Here is a 10,805-nt window from a genome sequence, read left to right as displayed (position 1 = left end):
CTGTACACAGTGTGTGTATGTGTTTATGTGAGTGTGTGTCTGTGTGTGTGTGTGTATATATATATATATATGTGTGTGTGTGTATATATTTCTGTATATGCATGTGTATATATATATTTATATATAGTTCACACACATTCAAACTTATTTGAATACACATTCAAAATTATTTTTATTATTATTATTTTCGTTTTTTTTTTTTTTTTGTGTTTTAAAATTTTTTATTTTTGCAATGGAAATAAAAATAAAGCAGTCCTCCGTAGAGGAGGGGTGGTGGAGGGAATATATATATATATATACATATATATAAAATAATTGTCACACAACTGGGGTGACATGCCTTTCCTGCTCACCCAATTTTAGTGCACTTTAGTTATGCATAATGACCTTCTAGTCTCGATACACCCATATATATATATGTATATATATATATAGTTTTTTTTGTTTTTTTTTTTGCAATAGACAATAAAAATAACGCAGTTCTCCGTAAAGGAGGATGGTGGATGGAATATAATATATACATATATATAAAATAATTGTCACACAACCTGGGTGACATGCCTTGCCTGCTCACCCAGTTTTAGTGCACCTTAGTTATTCATAATGACCATCTAGTCTCGATACACCCATAAATATATATGTATATATATATAGTTTTTTTTTTGTTTTTTTTTTTGCAATAGACAATAAAAATAACGCAGTTCTCCATAAAGGAGGGATGGTGGATGGAATATATATATACATATATATAAAATAATTGTCACACAACTTGGGTGACATGCCCTTGCCTGCTCACCCAATTTTAGTGCAACTTAGTTATCCATAATGACCAACTAGTCTCGATACACCCATATATATATATATATGTACATATATATATAGTTTTTTTATTAGGCAATAGAAAAGAAAAATAACGCAGTTCTCCGTAAAGGAGGGATGGTGGATGGAATATATATATATATATATATACATTTATATAAAATAATTGTCACACAACCTGGGTGACATGCCTTGCCTGCTCACCCAATTTTAGTGCACTTTAGTTATCCATACTGACCATCTAGTCTCGACACACCCATATATATATATATATATATATATATATATGTATATATATAGATATTTTTTCTTTTTCTTGTGTTTTTTTTTCGCAATGGATATTAAAAATAAAGCAGTCCTCCGTAAAGGAGGGGTGGTGGAGGGAATATATATATACATATATATATAAAATAATTGTCACACAACCTGGGTGACATGCCTTGCCTGCTCACCCAATTTTAGTGCAACTTAGTTATCCATAATGACCAACTAGTCTCGATACACCCATATATATATATATATATGTACATATATATAGTTTTTTTATTAGCAATAGAAAAGAAAAATAACGCAGTTCTCCGTAAAGGAGGGATGGTGGATGGAATATATATATATATATATATATATATATATATATATATATATATATATATATATATATATACATTTATATAAAATAATTGTCACACAACCTGGGTGACATGCCTTGCCTGCTCACCCAATTTTAGTGCACTTTAGTTATCCATACTGACCATCTAGTCTCGACACACCCATATATATATATATATATATATATATATATATATATATATGTATATATATATAGATATTTTTTTCTTTTTCTTGTGTTTTTTTTTCGCAATGGATATTAAAAATAAAGCAGTCCTCCGTAAAGGAGGGGTGGTGGAGGGAATATATATATACATATATATATAAAATAATTGTCACACAACCTGGGTGACATGCCTTGCCTGCTCACCCAATTTTAGTGCAACTTAGTTATCCATAATGACCAACTAGTCTCGATACACCCATATATATATATATATGTACATATATATAGTTTTTTTATTAGCAATAGAAAAGAAAAATAACGCAGTTCTCCGTAAAGGAGGGATGGTGGATGGAATATATATATATATATATATATATATATATATATATATATACATTTATATAAAATAATTGTCACACAACCTGGGTGACATGCCTTGCCTGCTCACCCAATTTTAGTGCACTTTAGTTATCCATACTGACCATCTAGTCTCGACACACCCATATATATATATATATATATATATATATATATATATATATATATATATATATATATAGATATTTTTTCTTTTTCTTGTGTTTTTTTTTCGCAATGGATATTAAAAATAAAGCAGTCCTCCGTAAAGGAGGGATGGTGGATGGAATATATATATAAAATAATTGTCACACAACCGGGGTGACATGCCTTGCCTGCTCACCCAATTTTAGTGCACCTTAGTTATTCATAATGACCATCTAGTCTCGATACACCCATAAATATATATGTATATATATATAGTTTTTTTATTAGCAATAGAAAAGAAAAATAACGCAGTTCTCCATAAAGGAGGGATGGTGGATGGAATATATATATATATATATACATTTATATAAAATAATTGTCACACAACCTGGGTGACATGCCTTGCCTGCTCACCCAATTTTAGTGCACTTTAGTTATCCATAATGACCATCTAGTCTCGATACACCCATGAATATATATGTATATATATATATATATATATATATATATATATATATATAGTTTTTCTGTTTTTTTTTTGCAATAGACAATAAAAATAACGCAGTTCTCCGTAAAGGAGGGATGGTGGATGGAATATGTATATGCATATATATAAAATAATTGTCACACAACCTGGGTGACATGCCTTGCCTGCTCACCCAATTTTAGTGCACCTCAGTTATCCATACTGACCATCTAGTCTCGACACACCCATATATATATATATATATATATATATATATATATATATATGTATATATATAGATATTTTTTCTTTTTCTTGTGTTTTTTTTTCGCAATGGATATTAAAAATAAAGCAGTCCTCCGTAAAGGAGGGGTGGTGGAGGGAATATATATATACATTTATATAAAATAATTGTCACACAACTGGGGTGACATGCCTTGCCTGCTCACCCAATTTTAGTGCACCTTAGTTATCCATAATGACCAACTAGTCTCGATACACCCATAAATATATATATATATATGTACATATATATAGTTTTTTTATTAGCAATAGAAAAGAAAAATAACGCAGTTCTCCGTAAAGGAGGGATGGTGGATGGAATATATACATACATATATATAAAATAATTGTCACACAACCTGGGTGACATGCCTTGCCTGCTCACCCAATTTTAGTGCAACTTAGTTATCCATAATGACCAACTAGTCTCGATACACCCATAAATATATATGTATATATATAGTTTTTTTTTTTTCGCAATGGACAATAAAAATAACGCAGTTCTCCGTAAAGGAGGGATGGTGGATGGAATATATATATAAAATAATTGTCACACAACCGGGGTGACATGCCTTGCCTGCTCACCCAATTTTAGTGCACCTTAGTTATTCATAATGACCATCTAGTCTCGATACACCCATAAATATATATGTATATATATGTATTGTTTTTTTTTTTTTTTTTTTTTGCAATAGACAATAAAAATAGCGCAGTTCTCCATAAAGGAGGGATGGTGGATGGAATATATATATACATATATATAAAATAATTGTCACACAACCTGGGTGACATGCCTTGCCTGCTCACCCAATTTTAGTGCAACTTAGTTATCCATAATGACCAACTAGTCTCGATACACCCATATTATATATATATATATGTACATATATATAGTTTTTTTATTAGCAATAGAAAAGAAAAATAACACAGTTCTCCGTAAAGGAGGGATGGTGGATGGAATATATATATATATATATATATATATATATATATATATATATACATTTATATAAAATAATTGTCACACAACCTGGGTGACATGCCTTGCCTGCTCACCCAATTTTAGTGCACTTTAGTTATCCATACTGACCATCTAGTCTCGACACACCCATATATATATATATATATATATATATATATATATGTATATATATAGATATTTTTTCTTTTTCTTGTGTTTTTTTTTCGCAATGGATATTAAAAATAAAGCAGTCCTCCGTAAAGGAGGGATGGTGGATGGAATATATATATAAAATAATTGTCACACAACCGGGGTGACATGCCTTGCCTGCTCACCCAATTTTAGTGCACCTTAGTTATTCATAATGACCATCTAGTCTCGATACACCCATGAATATATATGTATATATATATATATATATATATATATATATATATATATATATAGTTTTTCTGTTTTTTTTTTGCAATAGACAATAAAAATAACGCAGTTCTCCATAAAGGAGGGATGGTGGATGGAATATGTATATGCATATATATAAAATAATTGTCACACAACCTGGGTGACATGCCTTGCCTGCTCACCCAATTTTAGTGCACCTTAGTTATCCATACTGACCATCTAGTCTCGATACACCCATATATATATATATATATATATATATATATATATATATATATATATATATATATATATATATATATATGTACATATATATAGTTTTTTTATTAGCAATAGAAAAGAAAAATAACGCAGTTCTCCGTAAAGGAGGGATGGTGGATGGAATATATATATATATATATATACATTTATATAAAATAATTGTCACACAACCTGGGTGACATGCCTTGCCTGCTCACCCAGTTTTAGTGCACCTTAGTTATCCATAATGACCATCTAGTCTCGATACACCCATAAATATATATGTATATATATATATATATATATATATAGTTTTTTTATTTTTTTCGTAATGGACAATAAAAATAACGCAGTTCTCCGTAAAGGAGGGATGGTGGATGGAATATATATATACATATATACATTTATATAAAATAATTGTCACACAACCTGGGTGACATGCCTTGCCTGCTCACCCAGTTTTAGTGCACCTTAGTTATCCATACTGACCATCTAGTCTCGATACACCCATAAATATATATACTGAACAAAAATATAAACGCAACACTCTTGTTTCTGCTCCCATTTTTCATGAGATGGACTTAAAGACCTACAATTCATTCCAGATACACAATATTACCATTTCTCTCAAACATTTCTCACAAATCAGTCTAAATGTGTGATAGTGAGCACTTCTGCTTTGCTGAGATAATCCATCCCACCTCACAGGTGTGCCACATCAAGATGCTGATCTGACATCATGGGTAGTGCACAGGTGTACCTTATACTGCCCACAATAAAAGGCCACCCTGGAATGTGCAGTTTTTTGCTTTATTGGGGGTCTGGGGACTCAGAACCGGTCAGTATCTGGTGTGACCACCATTTGCCTCATACAATGCAACACATCTTCTTCGCATAGAGTTTATCAGATTGTCAATTGTGGCCTGTGGAATGTTGGTCCACTCCTCTTCAATGGCTGTGCGAAGTTGTTGGATATTAGTGGGAACTGGTGGTCAAGCACATCCCAAACATGCTCAACGGGTGACATGTCCGGTGAGTATGCTGGCCATGCAAGAACTGGGACATTTTCAGCTTCCAAGAACTGTGTACAGATCCTTGCAACATGGGGCCGTGCATCATCTGTCTGAGTGGCTGGTCTCAGACGATCTTGGAGGTGAACCTGCTGGATGTGGAGGTCCTGGGCTGGTGTGGTTACACGTGGTCTGCGGTTGTGAGGCCGGTTGGATGTACTGCCATATTCTCTGAAACGCCTTTGGAGACGGCTTATGGTTGAGAAATGAACATTCAATGCACGAGCAACAGATCTGGTTGACATTCCTGCTGTCAGCATGCCAATTGCACGCTCCCTCAATGCTTGTGGCATCTGTGGCATTTTGCTGTGAGACAAAACTGCACATTCCAGGGTGGCCTTTTATTGTGGGCAGTATAAGGTACACCTGTGCACTACCCATGATGTCAGATCAGCATCTTGATGTGGCACACCTGTGAGGTGGGATGGATTATCTCAGCAAAGCAGAAGTGCTCACTATCACACATTTAGACTGATTTGTGAGAAATGTTTGAGAGAAATGGTAATATTGTGTATCTGGAATGAATTGTAGATCTTTAAGTCCATCTCATGAAAAATGGGAGCAAAAACAAAAGTGTTGCGTTTATATTTTTGTTCAGTGTATGTATATGTATACATATAGTTTTTTTTGTGTTTGTGAAAACGGGTCTTTAATCGGGGAAACGGAGCGGGTAGAGCAGGACGGAACGCAGGCATTGACAAACTACAATGACGGACAGGGCAAACAGGTAAGACCAGGACTTAAAATAGGTCATGACTAATCAAAGTAATCGGGCAAAGCAGGAGACGATCAGGGAAGCACACGTGGGTAATCAGGGGGCGTGGCACACACGAGGAGCGGACAAGCCGGGCATATATGTATATCTATATAAAACCTCATTAATGAGGGACAGGGAACAGAACGGACAGACAGAACTGGCACAGGGGAACGAGCCAGGACAAGACTTGACATAAGACAGGAAAGGCAGAGAAACAGATCAGAAAGGGGGACACGGAGGGAACAGGCAGGACAAAAGGACCGGGAGTGAACGAAGGGAACATCGGGGAAAGAGGAGCAGAAGCCAGAGGGACGAGGGACAAAGAGAGGAGGGACAGAGACAGGAGGAACAAAGCGAGGGGGAGCAGAGGCAGGAGGGACAAAGACGGGAGGCCAGGGAGAGAAGGAGGGGGAACCAAGAGGAGCCCGAGGGAGACCCAGCGGGCGACGGGAGGCAGCCGGAAGGGCTGCAGGCGGCCGGAGCCGGAGGGGCCGAGGAGACGGGGTGAGGGACAGACGCAGGGACGAAGGAGGGAGTCGGAGGGGAGACCAGGGAAGGGGACGAAGGAGCTGGAAGGGACCCTGGCGAGGGCAAGGAGAGAGGGGGAGCCGCAGCAGACGGCGACGTCCTCCGACACGCCAGAGCGGGAGGACCAGCAGGCGAATGAGGAGCCGCCGTCGGGGGGCCCGCAGGCAACCGATAAGACGCCGGAGGAGGGACCGAGGCAGGGCGACGAGGCCGCGGAGGGGGACCCGCAGACGACAGCCGACCCGGAGGGCCAGGACCCGCAGGTGCCGACCAAGCCCTAGCGCCGGCGAGGGAGGGCGAGCCAGGGGGCTGGGCGGGTGGGACCCCAGCCGTGCGTCTGTGTCCTCTCCCCTTATGGGACACAGACATAAGGACCTGCGGCCGGGGTCGGGCTCGTCGGGGTGAGGGTACCAGAGTCACAGGGGGAGAAGGGACTGGAGTGGGGCCAGGGACTGGAGCTGCAGGCTGCAGAGGGGGCGCCTGCCCGGGAGCTGCAGGCAGGGAAAGCGCCTCGGACGTGGGCGCGGTAGCTGCAGGCAGCGGAGACGGCTGCTCGGGCTCTGGGGCCGCAGGGGGCACTTATTTTATTATATAAAATAAGTGTCACACAACCGGGGTGACATGCCTTGCCTGCTTGTGGGATGAGGAAGACTCAGGGACTGGAAATGGGATTAAAACTGAAGATGTGCTCATTCCTTTGTGTATTTACAAATTTTCCTTCCGTCAGACATGAGGAGTTTGCTGCTATATTTGGCACTAATAGAGATTCTGATGCTGCTATTTTTATTGTCTATTAGTTTGTTATTATTTACAAGTTCTGTTGTGTTTTTGCATTTTTCTCTTCTGGTTAATTAACTGCTGTCTGTTTGCTGTGAAGTATGAGTGTGGTGAGTAAGACTCAGGGACTGGAAGTGGGATTACAACTAAAGATAACATGCTTATTCCTTTTTGTATTGTTTACAAATTTCCTTCCGTCAAACATGAGGAGTTTGCTGCTATATTGTGCACTAACAGAGATTCTGATGCTGCTATTTTTATTGTTTATAAATGTGTTATTGTTTCCAAGTTGAGTATTCAATAAATGCTAAATTGAGAAATTTTGTGTATCGTTTGTTATTATTAGTGTGATATTTTACCATGCAAATAGAGGGGAAAACGTCCAATTATCGGCCAAAAAAAATCAGCAGCATATATCGGCCATCGCCTGACCCTTGACTTGAAAAACCCATATCGGTCGACCTCTAGTAACAGTACATTCTGTCCAATTCATCCATCGAGTTAAGTCACACACCCACTTGAGGGGGCACTCCGGCAGACGTGAGGATGGGGATGTTCTTTCCGCTATAACATCCACTGCAGAAGTACATCTCGCTCCTGTTCACAGGGCTTACTTCAATGATGAAGCAGGGCTGGTTGTCTGGACAAGAAGTTGTCCTGCTGCTGGGTCTCGGTGCCGTTTTTCCACCTAAGCTTGAAGGTGGAAATGTGTTCCAACTTGGTCCCTGGGACTGCAGCATAGCCAAACATCGCGAGCAGCGTCGGCCACACCCACCACCAGAACCATCACACCGTCCTATACACATAAAGAAGAACTAAAACATAGAGTGTTGTGACAATCTATGCGTTAATGTTTGGCAGCATAGGTGATTCATTAAAATTATACCGAAGAATGGAAAATGTGATATTTAGAATATTTTTTGCCATTTAGTAGCTAATTTAAGCACTTACCCAATGCCTCAATTTGTTTTAGGTCAGTAATGTCTGAGCCAAAAGAATGAATGTATGAATTTAATACAATTCACCCACTCCCACCCACACACAAATCTGAAATTCAATTTAAGACACTTCTTAAACATTAGTGCATTAACAAAAAAGGAAAATCTTAAGAGATTCAGTAGGATTTTCTATGTTAGACTTAAGCTAATAGTTCAATAGTTTTTACATATTTCAATATACCAATTTGACTTTAATGTTGAAACAGATGCTAAAACATGGAATAATTTCATAACTAGAGAAACATGTTATTCACAAACACTAGCAAAGGTAGCTTATAGTTAAGCTTACTTAAGTCAGCAAGTCAGGCTACAGTGTGTAAGAATAGTCGTAAACGATAATTTGTCTCAGTCTTACATGACAGAATAAGTAAACAGAAAATATAAAATGGCTGAAACAGCGTCATTAACGCCAGCTACAGTAGAGGCGCAGAAAAGGTGTCATGACTGAAGTATTCCCAAACTCTGGAAGACCGTATGCGAGTCTTTTTTGCCGCGTGTTTCTCCAGAGGCTCCGGAGCTCCGCTGGTTGACACAGCCATGTTGGTTCATGTGCAGGGGGACGAGCGGCAAATTTCTTTTTTGCAGGGTGGTAGGTGATGTCTCATTAATATTTATGAGAGAAGTGCTACATGATTGGCCAGTGCATGCCTTACAAAATGGTGCGGCACTGCATCCAAGCCTGCGGCACTCAGAGTCACAAATACAGTGGAAACCATTTGTAGTAATTACGTCTGTCTGGCTGATTTCCAACTAATTGATATTTGTATATTTATTACATGAATATAAGGTAATATAAGGTAATAGAAGAGGTATTTAATGGTTTTCCATCTGAGGAATTTGCAAAAAACTGCAGTGCATGATGGGTCGGACCTAAAGGCTGCCTTAACGTCCTCATCTGTATGACGACATACATCAAGACTAGGAAGGTGCATAATGTTCATGTCTGGTTGCGTTTGTTGGTCCAGAAAGTAATTCAATTTCGCCATGTAGGTTACGTTCTTAAAAACTGCTTGGATATAGCCCGATTATATGCTGTGGGCCTTTTAATTTCTTTGTTTACCAGGTAGGCTACCTTCTTTAAACTGCGTTTTGTTAGACTACATATTTAGGGAGGTCTTTATAAATTTATAGTAGTCTTCATAAATATGTACATAGTTTAGCCTAACCCAGCCACTTAAGGGAGAAAGCCAGCTCAACTAGGTGTCGGTCCCAAGCCCGGATTAATGGGGAGGGTTGGCGTCAAGAAATAAAGAGACTGTATCTTCACTGCATGACTGATGTCAAAATGTGTGAAATATGTGGTTGTATTAATAAATGCATTAAAGTAGGTTAATGATTCTGTGCTGTCTAAATTGTATAGAAAATTTCTACGTATAGCCAAACAAATCTCCTCCTGTTTGAAAAGGCATAGAAAAAGCAATTTAGCCACTAAAACTTTACAGTTTTTGTGAGGGACAGTCGAATTCTCTCGTTTCTCTCGTCAAGTTTTTTTGTGATCCTGCACCTACACTTTGCCGGCCCCAGGAGGATGGGCTCCCCCTTTGAGTTTGGTCCCTCCCAAGGTTTCTTCCTTCTTGGGAGTTTTTCCATGCTATCGGCGCCTATGGCTTACTCACTGGGGGCTTTGGGTGGGCATGATATAAAGCAAAGCATTTTCCCTCCCAGTTTCCTCCTCTGGTCCACATTGCAGGACCATCAGCCATCAGAAACAGCCAGACGGTCTCCTTCAGCTTCTTTAGTGTCCTTGGAAGCCAAGGCAGTTTTAGGTCTGAGAAGAGGTTTATCAGAAGGACACATATTACGTCGTTTGTCCTGAAATGTAACATGGGGAGGAAAAGTTAAGCGGTTTAGTCAGATTGGAGTCGTTTATTCAGCAGTGGCAGCGCCAGTGACTTAATGCTACAGGTGCTATAGGGGAGTGAGATTATTTAGACCGGGTGCTTTAGCTTTTCAGCTTATGTAGATGGTGTATAGAAGCACACAGCACGATAAGCTACAGCATGGATAAAATAGGATAAAATATAAAATTCTAACGTCTAGCTCACAGAGCCTCTATGTGTACTTTGAAGAAAAAATACACTACAAGTATGCTGTAAAAACCGCAAAAATGTCTTACACAATATACAGATTTTACAGATAGTTAAAGAAAAAATGAAACCAATATTTTGGGGGTGCTGTGGGGGTACTATGGTCATTGGAGGAGGAGCTAGAGCCCCCCCCCCCAAG

This window comes from Brienomyrus brachyistius, unplaced genomic scaffold (assembly GCF_023856365.1).
Source record: "Brienomyrus brachyistius isolate T26 unplaced genomic scaffold, BBRACH_0.4 scaffold106, whole genome shotgun sequence".
Lineage (NCBI taxonomy): Eukaryota > Metazoa > Chordata > Actinopteri > Osteoglossiformes > Mormyridae > Brienomyrus > Brienomyrus brachyistius.
This window is presented reverse-complemented; position numbering follows the sequence as displayed.